The sequence below is a fragment of the Acanthochromis polyacanthus genome, chromosome 9 (assembly GCF_021347895.1).
Source record: "Acanthochromis polyacanthus isolate Apoly-LR-REF ecotype Palm Island chromosome 9, KAUST_Apoly_ChrSc, whole genome shotgun sequence".
NCBI lineage: Eukaryota > Metazoa > Chordata > Actinopteri > Pomacentridae > Acanthochromis > Acanthochromis polyacanthus.
In genome coordinates this window covers 36653821-36675265 of record NC_067121.1, presented here as the reverse complement: position 1 = coordinate 36675265, position 21445 = coordinate 36653821, and the positions used below count along the sequence as shown (strand labels likewise).

General features: G+C 40.0%; 1 protein-coding gene across 2 annotated transcripts in view; it reads right to left on the bottom strand.

The window, feature by feature from the left end:
• brinp2 (bone morphogenetic protein/retinoic acid inducible neural-specific 2) overlaps positions 1 to 21445 on the bottom strand; it is a 244026-nt gene that overhangs the window by 200350 nt on the left and 22231 nt on the right. Inside the window, exon 2 of one of the 2 annotated variants that reach the window (XM_051953298.1) lies at positions 6928 to 6990. The exons of the other annotated variant lie outside the window; for it this stretch is intronic. The gene's annotated coding sequence lies outside the window, so the exon portion shown is untranslated. The remainder of the gene's footprint in view (positions 1 to 6927; positions 6991 to 21445) is intronic. 2 annotated transcript variants of the gene reach the window in all.

Below are 21445 nucleotides of genomic sequence, written 5' to 3'. Positions count from 1 at the left end.
TGCAAAAAGTCCTGTTCCACTCAAATCCAAATCTAAATATGATTTTTTTTCTGCATACTGTGAGAAAATGTACACTTTTTCACTGAGGAACAACACGACAAAGGGAAAAACGTTGAGCTGCGCTGCTAACAACTCACACACTGAGAAACTGTTTTGTTGTCAGGGGTCACCTGGTTCAATCCTGAATGATACATTTTATCAGTTTCTATTTATAAGTAAAATCCCTAATCTGTATGTAGCTGTCAGATAAATACAGTAAACACACTAAATTACTTTCCGCTGCTGTTGTTTTTCGTCCTCCAGTATAGGAGCTGTTTGTGAACTGTTGTCAGCCAAATTGGAAAAAGTTATTTCCTTCCAATTTGTGGCATTACACAGAGTTTGTTCAAGCATGTCTGTGTGCCGCGTTTGTCGTCTTCACTTTTCTCGACAATCTGGTCATTTGATTTCCCTCAGCGGCTTCTTTAGAGCAACAGAATAGAGGCTTAAGGACGAGCATAAACTGAGCCCCTTTTCCTCCATGTCTTCATTTAATTGACTAATCTGCTCTGCCCTGCCCATGAGCGCAGTAAGCCAGTTGTCGGCTCAAAGAGGGCCCTCACTTCAGATAAATGAAAGGGAGAAAGGAAAGAAAAAAAAAAAACATCCAAGACCGAAGCTGGATTTCGCCCCTAAACAGAGAGACTTGTGAATTCTATTAAGATGTATGAGAAGACAGTTGCCAAAGCCATTTAATCGTGCTTCTCGTTCTGCCTAATCCTAGCCGGGCAGATGTGTGCCTGTAGGTGAAGCAGGACAGGGAAGATGATGAGTCATGTAGCCAGCCAGAAGAGAAAACTGGGAAAAACAACACAGAGTCACATATCCCCTTTCCTGTGCTTGGAAAAAAAATAGAGCTCAGGTGACAAACGAATGAGTCAGAATCCACGGTAAATGCTCTTAGTGCTGGTTGTCAGCATGAAATATTCCACCATATGTAACCTTTGTGAGGGTGACTGTTGGATATGGTCTCCCCTAAATTTAGACGCTAAATCCCTCTGTCACCTCTCTTTCACATCCTCTACGTCTTTCTCATTGTCTCATTTTTGTCACGGGGTTATTTGTCTCCGCTGCCTTCACTCGCTATCATTGGTAACATAAAACACCGGCGCATAAATCGCTCTGAGGACTTTTAGGAGGGGCAACGCATGTAACCATAAATTTGCATGATCTACAGCGGTGGAGAGGAGGGCAGGAAGGCCCAGACACCTGTGGAGAAAGTTCCTGACATGTGCTTGACATTTTTAAAACAGCGGAAGTGGGAAATGCTTCAAAACCTTTATTTAACCAGGTAGGTCAATGACGACCTGGCCAAGAGGCAGTATAAAAGGTAGATACAACACAGTGATGGCAAAAAAAACAGATATTTAACAAGAGGTAAACGGGTGAAAAACAAGTGCAATGGTCTTGTACTTGATCAAATTGATCTTTTTTCAATGAAGAGCAATTACATCACTTCCTTCATGTATGTGTTTGTGTTCCTGAATGCACACAGATGAGATGTTTTAGGTGCTGATGTGCTTGTTGAGGTCCTCACTTGAGAATCGTGACGAGAGAGTGCAACAATAAAGAGTACCAATGAAACGGGGTCTCTTTAGTCGAGAGGGTCCCTTCGTAATTCTGGCCTCAGATCTGTTCAAATAACTATAACAACAACACTTAGCAAGTTGGGTGCTGCAGATGTGTCACCAATACATGTCCTTGAGCCCTAATGCAGCTGCAGGGATATACCTCAATTCATTTAAAGCAGATACATGCTAAACTGCGCTGTAAGAATTATGCGTTTACTAAATGCATAGCTGATCCTGCTATAATCACCCTTGGTTTGATATATATTTAAATGTGTCTGACAGATTTTTTTTTAAGCATTCTTCAGTAGTTTTATTTTAATTTTTCAAGTTTTACTTGCACAAAGGCTTTGTTGATTCATTCCCATACTGCCATGTTGAAGACCTAAAAGCTCCCTCTGATGCTGATTTGAGTACAAAAAATACCACAGCAGGGCAAAATACAAGAATATTAAAGCACTTGCATAGGAACACAAACTTTGATTTGAAAGAATGCAAAAGATGCATCACCTGTCATTTGTACTTGGGTCATTAATGCCACTTTGGGCATGACATCTATGTAATGACATCTATGTAGGGTTCAGTTCATGAAGACACAAGTGGAAGCATATGCTGATATAGCCCAGGAAAAAAATACCAATCAGAGGGTACCAGGAGTCTTTAGAATTCCTGATTTCATCAAATACTGAGGCATTAGTGAGGTCCCAAACCCCCTCCAGCTCCAGCTCTGATGATTGCTTTGGCCTTGATCGGTTAAGAATTAAAATGCCCATTACAGTTTCCCAGAGGCCAAGGTGACATCTTTAAATTGCTTGTTTTGACTGACCACGAGCCCAACACCTAAAGATGCCAATGACAAATGTTCTACAACAGGGAAAAGTATCATATTTTGACTAGTTTCTCAAATGAAATATCTGGCATTTTTGTGTCTTGAACGGCTTAAAACATTGTTCCAGTTATTGGATTTGTTGTTGATTCATTTGTGTTGAGCAACACGGTGATTAATCCACAAATTACATGAAGACTAGAGAAGACAGTGTTGACTTTACTTTTCCACTAAAACAATACAATGACACAAATTGATACTTTTCAGAGTGATGACAAAAATACAGCCTCCCTGACACGTGCTACTCGTCACAGAGTAAACGCGTACGAAAGTGCGTAGAACAGCAGCTGTGTTCTAGATATAAATCGTCCTTTCTTCTTTGAACATGATAAATCCTGACAACAGCACTACAGTAAACATGCTCACTGACTGTTTGCTACACGGACTAAAAGTGATGGGAGTAGAAGTGCAGCTCCGTTGTGCTCAGTCAGTCTACTGTTAAATACTGTGAAGCAGACTGAAGAGCGTAGGCAGAGTGGCACACATCAAAAAAACCCACTGCTTTTGTTCCATGTGTAATCCCTCAAACTGGGGATATTCTTCATTACGGGCTGATGCACAACACATCAAGATACGCAACTGTCATACTGTCAGTACACATATGAATTTCATATAAAAAACAGGAATTTAATCACATTCCTTCTTTTGTTAAATAAAGTCATTTTAGTTCAGAAGCCACATACAGGCCAATCTGATCCGAAGTGGGCCAGATCAGTAAAATCAGACCATAACAGCATATAAATAACACATTTTCCCCTTTGTTTTATTGCAATTAAGTACATTCTGAAAATGTTCACATTTGAGGAATTATCTTTTTACAAAACATTATGAACAACCTAAATTTTCTCAAGAAATATAAGTTAAATTTCAACAATATTATTCAGTTTATCATTTACACATGTGCATCACAACTTACAGATCACAAGGAAAGAACTTGTCATGGGCTAGAAATTATTCAACATTTGCAGTTTTGCAAAAAGCTTGCATTTTTACACTTTGTAAAGTCATCCCGTGGGTTGGATTGGACCCTCTGTGGGCTGGTTTTGGCCGTATGTTTGACACCTGTGCTCTAACATGTAGTAATAGTAATAATTTTATTTTTATAGCACCCTTAAGAACAGCGTTCACAAGGTGCTCTGACGGTCACAATATGCAAACACAGAGATAATCAAGCAAGACATATGGAGACAAGGGACAGCAGTCAAATAAAATGAGCAGGAAAAATGACTGTAATAAGTTAACTGAGTAATTAGCCAGATTAGGATGCTTTTACACTGACAATGGAACAAATGACTGTGACGTGAGGGGTATCAGTTGTCGTGAAAAAAACCCAAAATAGCCTAAATTTTCCAGTTCCTCGCAGCTCTCCAGAGTTTTTTTTGTGTGTGTGTGTGTGTGTGTGTGTGTGTGTTTTAGCTCATTATTTTGGTTTAACTGCCCACGATGATGCCATTTTGACTCATCAACCTGTTGTCCAACTACAGATTGTTGTTGTTTTTTTTACCTAAAATGAAGTTAGCTGCAAGCAGATTGACATGCATCTGATCTCAAGTGTTCAAAAACAACTAAAGAAAAACACGCAGCTTTTAAGTAACTACCTGGTCATCATACTAAAGCCCTCAAAACACATCACTGTGCATCCAAGTTACCTAGAAGAATATTTTTTTTCCACTAAAATAAAGCCTCCTTGCTTTAAAATGTCTTTGATGTAACTCCGCACCATTGTTTCCTTTATAATGTGCAGCTCTATAAAGTCCTCGCCTCTCTCTGAAGGGGTCTTTAAGGTTATCTGAAGATACAGTTTTTCCTTTAATGAGTATATGTATGCAACTACAACATATTCCAGTGCAGTCGGATGGCTGACAGAAATATCCCTCATTTGGGTCTAAAAAAAGACACTTCGTAGGCTGAATGCAAGTCATTTGTGACATTTACATGAAAAACCAACTCCAATTTATCTATCAGGAGCATTTATGCAACAAGGTGCTGAATGTAGGGAACTGTGTGACCTGCCAGAAACTTAAAAAAAATAATTGTGTGCTCCTTTCACAGAGAGAAGAAAACACAGCGATTCGGAGGGAATCAAAGAGAGAAAATAAATTCTTTCAACATGTTGGTCCAGATTTCTCCCCTCCAATTTAGTTTGTTTTGATGTTTTGTGCTTTATCTGACCGCGGGATTTCTCTCATATTTTGGTGCCCTGCATCAAACTGCACTGTATGCGAGAGAACGAGAGCAATCTGCCTTTTAAATAAGGTGTTTACTTGACAAGCTATTGTTAGTGTGACTATTTTCTGAATCAGAGTTACAGTGTGCGATTAGCTTTGACAGCTGCTAGTGTGCAAATTCTTCCGTCAAAGTGTCTGTCTTTGTTTCATCACAAAATCCACCTTCAAGGATAAATGCAGGTCCTATTTTATATCAAACTCTCTCTTTATGAGCGTTTCTAGTGGTATAGAAAATTAATAGCATGTATAGAAATGGCATTTCCTCATGATATCCGGACAGATTCTGTAAGCTGAAGTAGCTTTTTCTATTTAAATTCCAGCCTGATGTCAAAGGGTGATGACCTTCACGCTGTCTGGGTGAAAGACCACAGCAGCCGATTGGTCTTGCTGCACTGAAAACTGGTTTGAAATTCCGATCAAAGCAACGTAACCAAGTGGAGAAGCTGTTTCTCTATTCCTAAATTTAACTCACATCTTGACCTGTGACTTCTGGACTCAGATACGTCAAAACAAGCGTGCATTTGCTTTTAATGTGCTTTTAACGCAGAAAGTTTGTCAAAGTATTAATTTGGTGTTCAAGCAGTTGACGCTATGGGAATGCAAAATCATGATTTTATTTTATTCTTGCCACTACTGAAGAAGAAAATTTCGACTTAGGAATTCTTACAAACACAATAAGCGTGGCCAACTTAAAGACACTCGGAGAAAACTCACCTTAAACAAAATAAAGCACATTTTCAAGCACTAACATTGATTTTTAAGCCTGAGCTTAGTGTCAGACTGTAGGACTGTAACATGGGATTAACACATTTCTGGCTGGGGTTAAAACAGACCAAATGATAACCATTTCTCTCCAGAGCTTTGTCAGACTATGATCAAAACTGCTCCTGTGCATCAGTCGGACCGAAGCAATCCCCAAGCGAAGTTCAAATCCATTCGGTGCCAGTGTCACCCAAGTTTGAACAAATGTCACTGAAATTTAGACATCTGTTCCATTTAAGTGAGTAACACCAAATGTCTTTGAGCTCTTAAAGAGGAAAAAAGAAACTTAAATGATAGTTGCAAAGGAAGCATAGTCATAGACTGATTGTTTTTAACAGATAATACGTTTAACTTTAATAACTGCTTAAATGCCAATTAGCATCTTAAAAGCTACCTCATTGTTTCTGCCAAAAATCAAAATACTGTCAGGGCAAGCTGCAGCTCAGTTCTCCCATAAAGCAGCATGGATATAAAGGGAGTGATACAAGACAGGGGGGGAAATGTAAACGTGTTCAACTGTTTAAATTTTTGGAGATTTAGGTGTTATTAAAGATGTATATAAGTTGGTTCAGGTTGTTCATTCATTATTGTTTCAAGTTCTGCACTTTATTTTAAGATGTACACTTCTATCAAGAGTTAATAAATGTTGTCAAAATGTTTTTGAACTGAATTTATTTGATTTGATGGTCAGTTATTGACTACATGCAGACGCTAATGAAACTACTAGATAACATCAACATATATCACACTAATTTAAGGTAGACATTAAGATGTTCCAGACCTTTGCTTTAATGAATTTCTTCTGACTGGACCTCTTTGAATTTTAGTTGAATAGTTTTGGTGTAGATTATTTGAAGGTACAAACACTTGCAGTAACAATAGTTTTCTACTTTGCATTAAGAGTTTGTGGAATGCAAAGCAGTAGTTTCTTAGTTTTTTGTCATCTATGGGAACACTTGCGTACCAATATGATGCAAACCTTTTCAGTCCAAAGAACAAAATGTATCCAAGCTTTTTGTCTTCGTAGGAAAAAATACAAGTATGGTAAGGTGTTAGGTTCTAAATGTTCTGAACTGAGAGTGCCTTATAGACAATGTGCTCTTGTCTGACTCTAGAGACTGCACATTTGCTGCTTGAACAAGTGGTAAACCAAGAATTGCCTTTCCGGCATCAACAATTGACTAAGAAAACGCTGAGCAGAGTCAGAGCAACCGAAACCAGACCAAAGCAACCACACTATTTCTGATAAATTCTGATACGGCTACAAGTAATAGCCCTGTTCAGAAACAACTGCATCAAAAACCAAGCAAAAAACTTCCCCTCACCTTCTCAAGACTTAGGATTTAGAGTGTATCAGTGCATCTCCAAGATGCTTGGCAGCAGTCTGTGCACATCTCCCTCTCAGACTGAGGAAGGGCATCTAATCGGTGGAAGATTTCCATACCTGCCTCCCGCCTCCGGTAATCTGAAGTACATCACACGTCTGGCCGAGCTTTATTTCAAGAGTCTAGAAAATAGATAAGCAAGTGACAGAGATGGAGATAATGTTAATCCCAGAGTGGCGTCGGGTCAAAAGGACTGGCCACTGCACAACGACAAGGTAATGGAGGGCCCGGGGGCCACGGCAAATCTGGACTAAAATAGAGAGAGGGAGGATGGTATGAAAAAAAAATAAAGGAGGGACAGGTGGGGAGATAAGAAGAGAAGAGGTTGGTAGAGAGAAAGCAGAAAGATGATAGATGAGGAGACAGAATGAGAGAACAAGGAAGAGAAGGAGATATAAAGAGAAAGAGCAAGAAAGGTGAAAGAGGGAGGAAAGAGACAGGAGGAAATAATGAATATGTCGGACAGAGATGTAACACTGTAGGCATGTTCGCTGGAGGGGTTTGAGCTGCTTTATTACAGCCATAAAATATACAGCACAGCCAGGTAAGACTGCATACCACAGACATCGCTGTCTCTTAGTGTCTTGTATGATGCAGCAAGGCCGACAAACTAAATGATTAAGTAGGCAATTCGAAATTGCCCTCAAGTTAGGCAAACTGGCAAGAGGCCAAAACAGAAGTGTATCGCCAGAAAACAAATGTATTCACTCTTTAGGATGACCTGAAGCAACATTAGCATTCATTGTGCTACTGTCCTAGCATGTTAAATAATAGAGGGAATGTATGGAATGTGCAAAAACTGCAGTTCCTCAAATGGCCACATGAGGCTGGCTCCACAGGTGAGCCACTCCCCAAAGATCCCCATGTTGAAATGTCCAAACCAGAACAGGTATACCATTTTGTCTCTACAACTATTTTTCTTGTTTGTGACAACTGTACTGGGAGTGAATTCTTATATAACTTACAGACTTAAAATGCATTAAGAATTAAAGTTATAATTAAGGCCATGCCAGCTTTGGGTGACAAGTTTGGGTCATCAGAGGACAGTCTATAGCCTATAGACCCTTTATTTGTTTACAAACATTGTGACGTTTTTTGTGGGCGGGGCTTATGCTGGAGGCAAAAGCGGAGCGAGAAGTCAAGCAGGACTGGGAGTATTTAGTTTGCGCTGGGAGTTTGCACTGCAAACTCGAGCATTTTTAACCCGTTAAACTTAAGTGCACCGCCGGTGGTACACTTACTAATTTGCATAGGAATTTAAAGAATGTCCGAAGGCTGCAAACGTAATTATATAAACACTATACGCCGATGGAAAGCTTAGATTCTCATGAATCCGCCGGTATAAACCACTTTAAGATGTGACTACCACAGCGGGTAATATAAACACATTTGTCCGACAAACAACGAATATCCATCCATCCTTTCTCTGTACACGGCTTCAACGTACACAGTTGACTCACATTTCCGGGTTCATTATTACACACAGATAAAAAATATTCCACAAAAAACGGCCATAATCCAACCTTGGACATCCAGACGACACAAGCCAGTAAACTATTTTGTCCAAAACATGTCTTGAAGTCGGTATATAATCCACGAATCGGTCATTTTCAAGGAAATGCACCTCGCGATGCGCATCCAATATTCCCTGTATTTCTCGTCATATTTAACGGGTTATTGTTTTTGATTGTATTTTTGTCTGTGTCTTGTTGTGTCCTTGTTCTTATGGTGTGTGTATTTGGACCCAGTGTCTGGAATAAAGCTGAATTGAATTGAATATTTTTTATTTACAAATAGAATATTAGCGATTTTTTGTACTGAAAATGGCTGGAATTGACTGAAGCTGATCGTCTCTGTCCAGTCTTTTCGCCTCAGTGCATTTAACCACAACTGTCTTCATTCCCTCTGAGCACGAGTGTTCGGTGGAATCCTATAAAACTTTAATTTGCGTTCGCCAATGTCATTCCTCCTATGCTGGCATCCAAAAACACAGCAGGACGACATTTTAGAAAAGCTGATAGAGCCTAGTCCCTCAGTCTTTCGCCTTTGGGTCACGGCCGCGGGCTTCCTCTTTTGCCTCCAGCTAAAGCTGTGACGTCATTCGTGACGTGGGTCATTAAAGGGTCTATAGACGCTTACATGGTCCACCTTTTTGCAGTCAAATGGGACATGATGTGGCCAGTGGTGCCTTTAAAGTCAATCTCAGTGTTTTTTGTATTGTTTAATTCTTGGTGGAGTGTTTGTACTTCTACATTAGGAGAATTAGCATGTGGGTCAATATATAATTGCAGGACTTTTTGTAACATAGTTGTGTCAGGCATCATAGTTGACTTTTTTGCTGTTTTCAAGCCAAAAATCAACATGGCCGCCTATAACCAAACACCACATGGTATTTTTAGGGGAAAATATTACTTTTAATAAAAATGTATGCAAGTTATATCCCATGAACTTCAAAAGTCCTTCAATTATATATTGTCCCATGTGTTGATATGTTTCTGTATAGCTGACACATGTAAATCCAGTATTCTTCTCCATCTACCCCCCCAATAAGTATGTCTCTTGACAAAACAAATACTACATTCGCTAGCTATTTACAAAGACTGTCTTTGCACCATTAGTTGTGAGGCAGGAAGTGTGCAGTGGGTTTCAGAGCTTTTTGCTGCCTTACTCTGCTTCATACACAGTAAATAATAAGGTTTTAAACAATAAGCTTAAAACTGCTGATTTCAAAAAAGCAAAATAAATACTTATCGGCAGGTTTGTCACTGTACGCGTCAAAATTTTACTTTTTATGTACTCATAAGTGACACTGGTAAAAATAGATTAATAAACCAATAAATATCTAAATAAATAAAAACAGAGACTAGTGCTGCTTTAAAGTTTTATACTGTCAACATCATCATCCCTTTAATGCCTCATTGTCCCCATTATTATTACTATTAATCTAATTATATTGTCTTTATACACATAAGTAAATGAGTAAAAGTATGGAATTTCTTATGTATTATCTTCACAGCCAAACCAGAGTGATCTCACTTCAGTTGTAATATCGAAAGACGCAAAGAAAACAAACCCACACAGCATGATTTACACTATCCTTAGGATGAAAATGCAGAAAAATTGAAAAGAAAATAACATCACATTGATTGCATAACGTAAGGCCATAGCAGTAAGCCGATTTTTCTAATTCATTTTACATCACTACTGAGCATGTCATGATAATAGAATCCACTTAGGTCTTAATACAATTTCATACTAGGTGGGAACATTATAGTTTCCAATTACAAGAACATCATAGATAACCAGGAATTATAACAAGGTTGTTTTCCAAAGGGGAGCCGCTAAATGACACAGAAAACAGCTCAGTAGTTGAGTATACTGTAGCCAGAGCATTCCATTGTTCCCCACCCAGCATATTGTGAGCCTCACAGTCTGACAAGGACAAGGAACGACAAATCTCTCCAGAGAAGTGTCTCTGCGACAGACTTGAATAAAATGTTTGACTAAAGTGTCAAATATTTGAACTCCTTGAACCGCCAGATGTGCTCTTGATCTTTCTCACCAGACAGACTCAAAAGTGAACACGACATGCTCGAAGAGAGATAATAGAAATCAAGCTGTGATGGTGTTTTTTTCCTAACTGCTGGGGTATTAAAACAGCCATGATATATTTGGATTTTACAGCAATTAAAGGAATGTCACCTATTCAGTTGTCTGTGGTTTAGAATGGCGGCAGGGCTGGTTTATAAGACCAAAGCACACATCTCTTTGATTTTTCTGAAACTATGGCCTACAATCAGTGTTTCTGATTTGCCTGTTGTTATACAGTTTCTTTTTTATTTCCTTAGGTAGATGGACAGATTGCGACACCAAGATGAATCTATTCCAAAGAAACTGATGCTCTCAATCAGGTCCCTGAATGGATCCACCAAGAGTTTTCCTGTTGTTTACCACAAACCAGTCACCCATCCACCTCCAGATCCGCTGTTTGAAAAGACTAGTCTCTCCATTGTGTATCCTCGGATCTTTAAAGCAAAAGAAATATCAATTGCTTTCCTTTTGTATTGGTGCTGTGAAAATAATACGGGCCACTTCTATATCATTTTCTTCAACTTCCTGCATTATGTCACTTGATAATTACTACTTACCTGGTGTTGTATCTACTCTCAGACATACGTCGCTTTGAACAAAAGCACTTGCTAAATTAAATTGTAATTAACTTCTAAATCGCTTTTAGTGCAAAGATACAGAAAAGTGTATTTTAGTGAACATGTGACTCGCTGCTTTTCAATGGAGAGAACAGGAAGCTGATGCTGAGTACGTAAATGATTACTGGATTTACAGAGGAGAGGCCAGCAGTAGTATCAAACATCACCTATACATAACAATGACAAACAGCTGCAGCCTTAACATGCCTGGAATAACAAAAAGGAATGCAAAAAAATTAACTAAAATATCACTGGCAACAGCTAAACTATAATCTCGCAGTTTCTGATTAAACCCAACATCAAGTGTCAAAAGTAACACTGGCATTGGCTCTGACAAAACCAGAACTTTCCGTTTTCTAGTAACTGATTACTACAGACAACCAACGACAGACTGAGGATGAAAATAATCCCTAACTGCACCCAGTGATAGCTACTTATACCACACTCATAGTGACACCAGGCCTCCCTAAAAGACCACGAGAAGATTGGGTAATGAAGGATGACCTTGACTGTATTTTAGTGGCATAAATAGCTAAATAAATATGCAATGGATCAAATTATGCCATTGATTGGTGATCGGTTTCAGTAATTATGATATTATACGGAAGCGGCTCAACACTTAAAGAACCGTAAATAGAAATCTACGGCAGAATTCTGTAACGTTATAGACGGCCAATCCTAGTGACAAACATTAAACTACGTTAGTGGGTTGTAAAATTGTGCAGATTTGATGGATAAAGTATAAATAAATGGAGTTTTTATGTTTACCGAGTCTCAGTTACTATAGCAACTGCAATTATGGCTCTTTTCTCATTCTTTTACTTAAGGATCTGGACTAGTCTTCCTCATCAAGATGGCAACTAAGAGGTGAAATCTACCTATATAGACTTTTGTCCAACTGAACCTGGGGTTTTTGGTGTGACGGTATCCACAGCTGATGTCAAACTAATTATAATGAGCTAATAACCACTTTTTGTCATGGTTGGTGCCTGAAACATGGTGTCTCTGGCAAGGACTAAACATCTAAATGGAGCTCAAATCCATCATCACATCACAGAAGCAGGTGCCAGAATCTGAATTTATCTGCATGAAAGTGAATAATAGAAAAACAAAGGGAGAACTGCATTAAGAAATAAATAATAAGAGCACTCTGTCTCCATACTTTTAGAAGCATTAATTACCATAATATAATGAATCCATCAATTTGCACCCGTTATTTATGATACCTTAACAATATGGCACAACCACATACATCACAACTCATTTTTAATTAGGACTGAATGGCTCATGTCACAGTGATGGAGAATGGGCTGGAATGGGAATATTAATGAGCGCTTTTAGCAGTAGAGATGTCACCCATCACGCATCAGTTCAGCATCCATCCAGATTAGAGCAGCAGTTTTTACACTTCCTGTTAAGCTGTCAGAGTAAAGGCATGTCACAGAAACTGTATCAAAAGTGAGGGGGGGGGGGGGGGGGAGCACTTTCGTTGTTTTTGAAGCTTTAGCAAGAATTTAGCTAAACTAAAGTGGGAAGAACAGAAAAAAACATCATATGATGCAAAAATGCAGTTTCTCTACAGCTGCTCACACCTTATCAAACGTTTTCTCCTTCACTCTACTTGACAGTTGACATTGTCCCCTGGGGATTATTTCATGACCCTTGGACCGAGCCAAACGACTAAAAATGTACTGAAAAATGTCAGTTTTTTTCGTTGAATGGTTGATTTTTTATTTATTTATTTATTTTGGTGATACAAGAAGCCGGTGAGATATTCATGCAATATTTATGGGTGAAAGCACAACAGAGGTACAGATTTGTTGAGGTGTCAACAATTTAGCAGCTTGTTGCATAAGCCTACACACACACACACACCACACACACACATCAAAGCTACAACCTGATAGCTCAATTACCAAGCCTTGCAGCTTGCTCTCCGAGTGCCATCGAAGCATGGGGGGGAATGCACGAGGGGCTACATTCCGAGAAAACGAAGACCCCATCTCTTCACCTCCTTTCTTTAGCTAATTAAAAGTTTGTGTACGAACATGTTCAGAGCTTCATCCTCCTGCCGGAAAAGTGTGTCATCATCGCTGCATCAGCTCAATTCCAACGGGAGAACCTTTCTTCCCCCCTTATATTTTCCTCCGCTCTCTCAATCCTCCAAATTTCCAAGAGCATCAGAAAGCTAATCTCATTACCGTGTGGGTGTTTGTGTGTATGTGGAAATCTGCTCTGGCTTGTGGGTGTTCATGCATTTGAGAGCATCTGTATGTGCTGTGCACGCATGCAAACACACAAGGACGCCTGCATCCATGTGTGTTAGAGTCAGCATGCTTAAATACAATGTTCAAACACTCCCGTGGTGCTTATACAGCAGAGAAATATCAAAAGCTTCTCCATAACCGCTTCACCCTGCTTCACCGACTCTTCTGGCTAACACAGACTGAAAACTGAAAACTCATCAGACGGGAAGACGTTTCCCTTCAGACCTGCCAAGCAAACGTATTCCGCGACTCCTTCCTTCCCCGCAAAGCTTGATATTTAATGCATAGGTGCCGCGGCAGGCAGTGATGGACAGGGGGGAACGTTGAAGTCGACGTCCCACAGGCAGAATGCAAAGCCGTCAAAGCAGACCCACTGACTGTGAGGCGCATCCCATGAGGAGAGAAGGGGGGGAGACGGAGGGAGAGAGGTGAGAAAGGGCTGAGAAAGCGCAGTGAGAAGTTTGAAGGTGACTGAAAGAGGGAAAGACAGGGAGACAGGGGAGGAATCATGGAATCTATTTCTATCTGGGCATTTGCTGTGATGCGACAGAGAATCAGGTTGCGGTGCCTGAACTTTATTCCTACAGAGAGGCATGGGTGATGCAGGGGCAATGACAATTTACAGTGGCGTCTTGCATATGTTTTACTCGTGCATAAATTACACCACTTGTCATTTTAACATTAAAAACTAGAGTTATTGTGAGTTTTTCTCTCTCTCTTTTTTTTTTTACAATATGTTTTTAAAAACGTACTTAAATTAGGACTCATCTGCGACAAAACAGGATGAATTCCACAATAGCATTCAGCTTTTCTTTTTTTTGCTTTTGTTAAGTAAATTATGTAGTGGTCCTTTGTCCATCACGTTTGTTTTTTTTCCCCCCTTTAGCACATACAAAAAACTTCCAAATGCCTGATATTTTCTACTACTTCAACTGACCGGAACCTTGTTAGATATGAAGGTCTCTGGGTTATCTACTAAGTTACAGAAAATGTTTATTCAACAATGCCTCTTTTGCGTGGGTGTAGTTTGTATTTCAAATGAATACTGTTACAGAAGTAGTTTTTGGTTAGAGCACCAGTAAGTTAAAATAGCGCTGTGAGCTTTGTGTTTCTCAGATCTCTACATCCTCAAAGGTCAGCATCAAAAACACAGTTTGGCAGCGGCCTGCAGCACAAATTTTTAATTTCTGTGCCTCAGGGCTGACAACAGCTGAGGCTCGAGACATTAGTTGTCCTTCCGTCTGTCCATTTGCCCATGTATATTATAGAATTTGGTTGACAAAGGTCAGCATGCCCTCACAAAACCTATTTCTGGCCCTTACTCTGGAATAGAAAGAGCCATGATGACAAAAACATTGGACATGGTGAACATTTCATTTTCAAAAGGTCAAGCGTAGAGACACGCCGGTCTGAACTACAATTTGACTGGTTGGTATACAACGAGGTGGTAATTACTGGATATAATTGGTGAAGTTATTCATTTAATGGATTCAATGAAATGAAATTGGAGACAAAAGACAGCGAAGGTCTTATTTTGACAACATTTAGTGTGATGTGCAATTATCTTTTGAATACGACCACCTATTGTTGTTTGCCTGAGTGACAGACTTTATTTCACTTCTGTGATATTTGAATGTGTCACCACAAAACACTGCACATCTGCTAAACCATATGATATGATTTTATGGCTCACTGATCTTTATTGTTCTAATGAAGCTCACAGACTGTAAAGAAGTGTCGCTTGAGATGCAACAAAGTCTCCATAAGGTTGAAATGCTAAACTCAACCTCACAGAAATTAAATAGAAGTGAAAAAAGGATCAATTTGGTGCTCTTAAATAGACATTGTCAGTAAACTCGGACAGCAATAAACACAATAGCTAAAAGTAATTTAACTCTAAATGTTTCCTTTGTCAAAGTAATAAAAAAAACTAAAGTTTTAGTTTTGAGACATTAAAAAAGGTAGGAATGCATGCTGAAAAATTGTGGCATTTGCAAAGTTGTCACAACTTGCAAGCGACAATTTGTCTTGGCAGCGTGCTTACTTATTTTAATTGCCAGGAATCAAAGTTGCAACACTAAACATCAATCAAAATTGCAAAAATAACAACTCAGTTTAGTAATATTATCAATCAATAATAATGTGTAGTGACAGCAGACAAGATCAGTTTCTGTACAAACAGAATTCGTATTTTACCGTGAAACACACATTCGGGTCAATATAAAATGGCAGGACTTTTTGTAACATAGTAGACAGGTATCATAGTTGATATTTTTGTTGTTTTCAGGCCTAAAATCAACATGGCCGCCTATAACCAAACACCACATGGCATTTTTAGACAAAGCTTCTTCGAAATATTATATTTACAATTGAGTAAAATTGAAAGGTTTTTATTAATAAAGATATTGTCCTAACACTGCCCACACTTGACTCACTCACTACTTTACATTAAATAACACAGAAAGCCTTGGAGTCTTCCATCGGATCCACACCCAAGCTAACACAAAGCGACAAGATACAACACTGTGCAACAAAAAATTTGCAGCAAAGCATACCTATTACAAGGTATCAGTGGGCAAAACATGACTGAGCCTGTTCTACACATTTTCAACAGCCATTCTATCAAATATGACGCCAAAGAAATAAATCACAACAATTCTACACTAGTGTTAGTCATAATAGCACTAATCCAACTCTGCACTGGATGCACTACACTCTGCAACCCCTTACACACTGACAGCTGGTTGCATTTTAATAACAGAGAGCCTGCTCCCACTGCAGGGACCTCCAAGTTGGAAAGGGTTAATTTTCCTTCTTGCAAAGATCTATTTGAACAGAATTAAACACACAAACTCAATGATTTCACATTCTTTCTTTTCATCAAACCACCAGACTCATGTTTGTTTTGCCTCATAAGATAATTATTAATAGTGGATGAATATTTAGCTGCTCTATCAGTAACACGAATCCCGTCCAGTTGCCGAGGCCTTTACACTGGAGGATGCACTCAGTGGGTTATTCATCCTGCAGACATCATGCGGGGGGAACTATAATGTATATAATTCTCGTCTCGCGATGACACATTTGCCCGATAAAACATATGCAGTGTTTGCTCGCCGACAATGCTCGCCGTATCTTACACTTGACAGGCTTGTGGCTGTATTTATTCTGAAATGTACGGCTGCAGAGAGCGCTGATGTTGCCACATTGCAGCATCATGTCATATTTTACTTGAACGGCGCTGCTGCAAAGGCTCCTAATGTAACGTTTCCATCATGCAGCAGGTGTTTCACAGCCTCATTCTGCAGTATGCTACATTTCACTCCGCCTCGGGGAGGAAGCACACAGACATGATGCAATCCAACCTTTAAAACCCTTTTTTGTTACCTTTCTATAAAAAGGTAAGTTAATGAAAATTTAAAAGACGCACGGTACCCATTTCACATCATAAGACCGACATTTGGGACTTTGCAGCTAAATTAAAGAGCTTTTTTTGCAAAATGATTACATTTCTGCACTGTTTAGGAGTGTGCCAACTTGATCATTTTGTTTTGCATCTTGTACACTTTTCTGTTCTTTCATTTTGAAATTTAAATATGTGGTACTTGACCAGTTTTATTGCACGGGGTAAGCCAGTGGTTTCCACAAGAGTAAGTGGCTAAAAACAAGGATGATGAACCGTTCTTGTGTATTTTTTATTCATCAGATCAAAGCTTTCAGAAGGGAAAAGCGTCTGTGGGGTGAAAGCGGTGGCTCTTTGAAGCCTGGCAAGTGAAGCAACAGCTCATTGCTGTCAGCGGTAACAAATACAGGACAATCCCGGAAAACCTCGCAAAAGACACACACGTTGTCGAAAAGTATTAATGATTAAATGTTTCAGCAAGTGAATTTTGTTCTCCCTGAGCCAGAGATGAGAACAGTGAACAGGAGATTACGTGACTACAGGCTGCGCTGATGCAACGCGGTCCGACTTTGTGTTCAGTGTGAGAGGCAGTTCGGGGCTTTCCTTCTCCTCACGATAAAGTTTCCACAAGCTGCTCAGCTGCTCTTAAATATTACAATTTCCAAGCAAATTGCTCTCTTAAATTGACCACATTTGAAGTCATTTTAGCTGGGTGAGTCTTCAGCGGGAACAACATGAAAATTGCCCCTCAGATGCTGCCAGATTGGAGAAATGCAAAAATCAATTAGACTGCGACCACATGGATGAAGAGAGCGAGACAGAACCCAGCAGCTGAGCAATTCTAATTTTGCATTATTAATGCTCCACAGTTTCCTGTTCGGCTTTGGAAAATGTGCTCATTCTGAGGCTTACAATCACCAAAAAGTGCCTCTTAAGATCTCTATTTTACACACCTGCACACCTTGTGGTGCAGATATACTGTTGAAATACTCACAAATTGCTTCAACATCTGTACTGATTCGGTATTTTCTATATACTTTAGAAGTTCATGCAAAACTGTGCAAATAGGTCAATTTATAATTTTTTGCAAAGTGGTTCAAGAAATGTTGAGTAATACATAACATTAAACCAATACTACAGTCAGACACGGCAACATTCAAGCACAAACAGACATTCTAAACAGTTTTTGAGAAATTTGACACTAAATATGAGTCATAAATCCCTTCATTGTATATGCACATGAATTAATCAGCCCAGCCCTGCTTGCTAGCATCTGTCTCCATCTGTACGCCCACTTGAAGCTTCCTGAAATAATACCTCTCAAAGCTGGAAATGTCAAACTGCACTCTGTCATATACTGTGTGAATTCTGTACAGTTACAGTCTGAAAAATACACACTGGTGTTACGGAATATGTCTGCACACTCTCTTGGAAAACTCCATTACTTATGTATGTTTGTCTATGTTACCAAATATACAATTCTGGTGGAGAAAGGCTCAGTGACAGCACTGTTTGCACTTAACAGCACCAAATATGTACCTCCACTGCAAACCCACTGCTTACTGTGATTGAAACAATGCAAAGATCTTGACTGCAAGGCTGTAATTTCCTATTCAGTAAATGCGAAAAGTTGACACACTACCTGGGCAATAACTCCACTTATAAAAGAACATACATAATCAGTCTTTGTACTTGTATACAGTGGAGCAAAGTGCCTCGTAAAAGAAGTCTATGAGGTGTGTGACAGAGCTTTATGTACACACAGCTATTGTGAGGTATCTACTTATAGCATCCTGGTGTTATTTGACACTGAACTATAAATCAAAGACTCAAGACATTATAAAAATTGAATCAAAGCTGAGCTCAAATTGAATACAAGTAGAAGGAATCGCAGTGAATAAGACTCATACATATACAGCACAGTGTGTGCGTTGTCTCTCATGTATTATTTAGCTTCTAGTTTCTTTACTGGTGGTATTTTTGTGCAGCAGACACTGTAGCTACTGTCGCAGAGCATGTACACTCTCGCAGATCACTTGTCAAATAAATCTTTAAATCCACCGCGATTCCTTTTCATTTGAGATTTTCTGTTAATAAACCTCGACTGCCTTTCAGAGGCATCTTTCTTTTTCTGTGCAACCAATCTGTGCACGTCCAAACACTCTGCTGCTGCCTGCTGCCTCAGACATTAAACGCAACACCTCCTGCGCGGCGGAGTGTTTAAAATCTTTCACAACCCTGAGGTTGAATCGCTATTGTGTTTCATCAATAAGCAACAGAGAGACGCTTAGGTGCAGGAAGGTGCTGTCGACTGCCGAACGCACATTGAGGCCTGACAAGACCGGTGTGTGACATTGTCGACGCTGTATTGTGAATCAATACGTCAAATACATGTGTCCATATTTCATCAATGGGTTGCAGAGGAAAGATTTGTGTATCGATGTGGGCGACTGTCGAAGACCCGTCACCTCCACACATTCGCCACTGCTGCTTAACTCCTTGACAAACAGCACAACACGCTCATCATTCATCATTCGGCATATTGAGTCCTCCTGCTGGAGAGCAACCTAAGATTGACCCCAGAGGAGATAAAATTACAACTCAATATAGGGAAAAGAGTAACGGCCTGACGCAGTACGTGAGTCAGAGTTGAGACATGCATTTCCCATCAATCAAAGTTGGGTGTCCTCATTAAAACCTGTTTGTGAGCGGGCAGCGAGAAAAGAGAGTGTGTGGGTGTGTGTTTTTGCGTCCTCGGAGGCCCATTGTTCAGTCCATTGGTCATATTGCTCACTTCCAACCACCTCATCAACTTTAATGCCTCCTGCGAGTTGATACACCCATCAACCTGGTCAAGGAGACGCGCATCCACACATCCACGTCCGATGTGCTCGTTACTTCGGTCAAGGAGATGCACGCACCTTCACCGAGCGCCTGATCGCTTGCACGCCCTCGCTCTGCCGGCAGTAGCGTTCACGTCTCTCTTAGGCGCACACTTGCAAGTGAACACTGCTAAACATTTTCAACAAGCTCCCTACATTTGATCAATAGGTAATTCCTGACGGCGACGGACCCAGATGGTCACTGGACCCCAGCCAGATACAGATAATGACAAACATCCATCTTGACGTGCAAGGGGGCGATTGAGGGGACGTGGAACCACCAGGGTCTATGATATGTTGTGATGTGTGTGTGTGTGTGTGTGTGTGTGTGTGTGTGTGTGTGTGTGTGTGTGTGTGTGTGTGTGTGTGTGTGCTAAAAGCTGCTGCTCCGATTCTTATAACCTCTTCAGTCCACCTGACCAGCTGCGCTCGGCTTTCAGACTATTTTCTTCCCGCTCGCAGAGTTTCCTAGAAATTCTCAGTGTAGGATTGCGAGCATAATGGTGTCATGTATTGTATTTTAATGGGTCAGTACATCATTGTCAGATGGACTGTAATAGTACCTCAGTGTCATTATCAGGAAAAGCTGAATGACAAATAAGTGAAGTATGATTGAGATGAATGCCTGCTTCTGTCCCACAGTGCTGACATTTATAAAGAAAGTTATACTGAAAAACTTTGCTCTACCTTCTATGATTGCCTCATAACCATGACCGAAGCAGAGACCCAGGTCAGGCAGAGATGATGCCGAGTCTTTTTAGCGTGTATGGGGTTGCATTTTCTTGGCGAGGGTCTTCAAATCCCTTTCAGCCTCTGACTACATCTTGCCATATGGTAATCACAGGAGAAAAATGTGTTTGCTGAAGTGAGAAGAAGAGTGTCAGCAGTGAAGTGCAGGAAAAAAACGACCATTGCTTTTTGTTAATGACCCATCGTGCTGCTGCCAGTGCTGGTGTGATTTCTCTGCTTGGGTCAGTTTGGGTCAATGGTACTAAAGAAGAGGTCCAATTATCCTCTGGTGTCTATGGGTGAAGTTTGAAAGTCCTTCTCTTTTTTTGTAGTTTTTGCTGATGGCATTGATTAAACCTTTAAAACCCACCTCTGCTCATCAAAATTATAGATTGTATCCATGAAAATAATCCCTCCATGTCTTAAAATAGCTCCAACATAACTCTACATTTGTGCCGACTTTACTATGCACAGATCCATGAATATGTAGATTAGTCCTCGTCTTATTTTACACTAACTCCTACACTGCCTGCAGCCTCTGCTCACCTTCAGCTTGGCTCACACACTTTAAAACTACACAACAGCAAGTTGTAATACTGGGATAATGCAGCCATGAATGTTCAAATGGGAAACCAGCTCTGAAGAAGAAGAAGAATACAGAAAGTCTCACCCACACGGGATTGGTTATGAGCTACTGCGATTGCTACATATGAACCCCTACAGTTTCAAGCCATACAGTATATGCTCCATCACGCTGTTGATTGCTTATTTCATTTATTATGTGACATCCAGCATGTAGGGAGGAGGTCAGGGTGGATGAATGGAACAAGACACTCGACATGAGCAGGTCATTTCCTGTTTCAAAATGGTAGCCAGCATTTCTTTAAACCCTGACCTATACTGCATTATAATGGAAGCAAAAACAAAGTGACATGGTGGAAAAGTGACAAAGGTATTAATTTAAATAAGAAGTCAGCACATTCACCCTGAGAAGGGGCTTAGAAGGAACCACAGTTAACTCGGGGCAGGAGGTCAAGGCAGATGGACGGGACAACAAAAAACTACACTTGAGCATGGGTGACGACTTT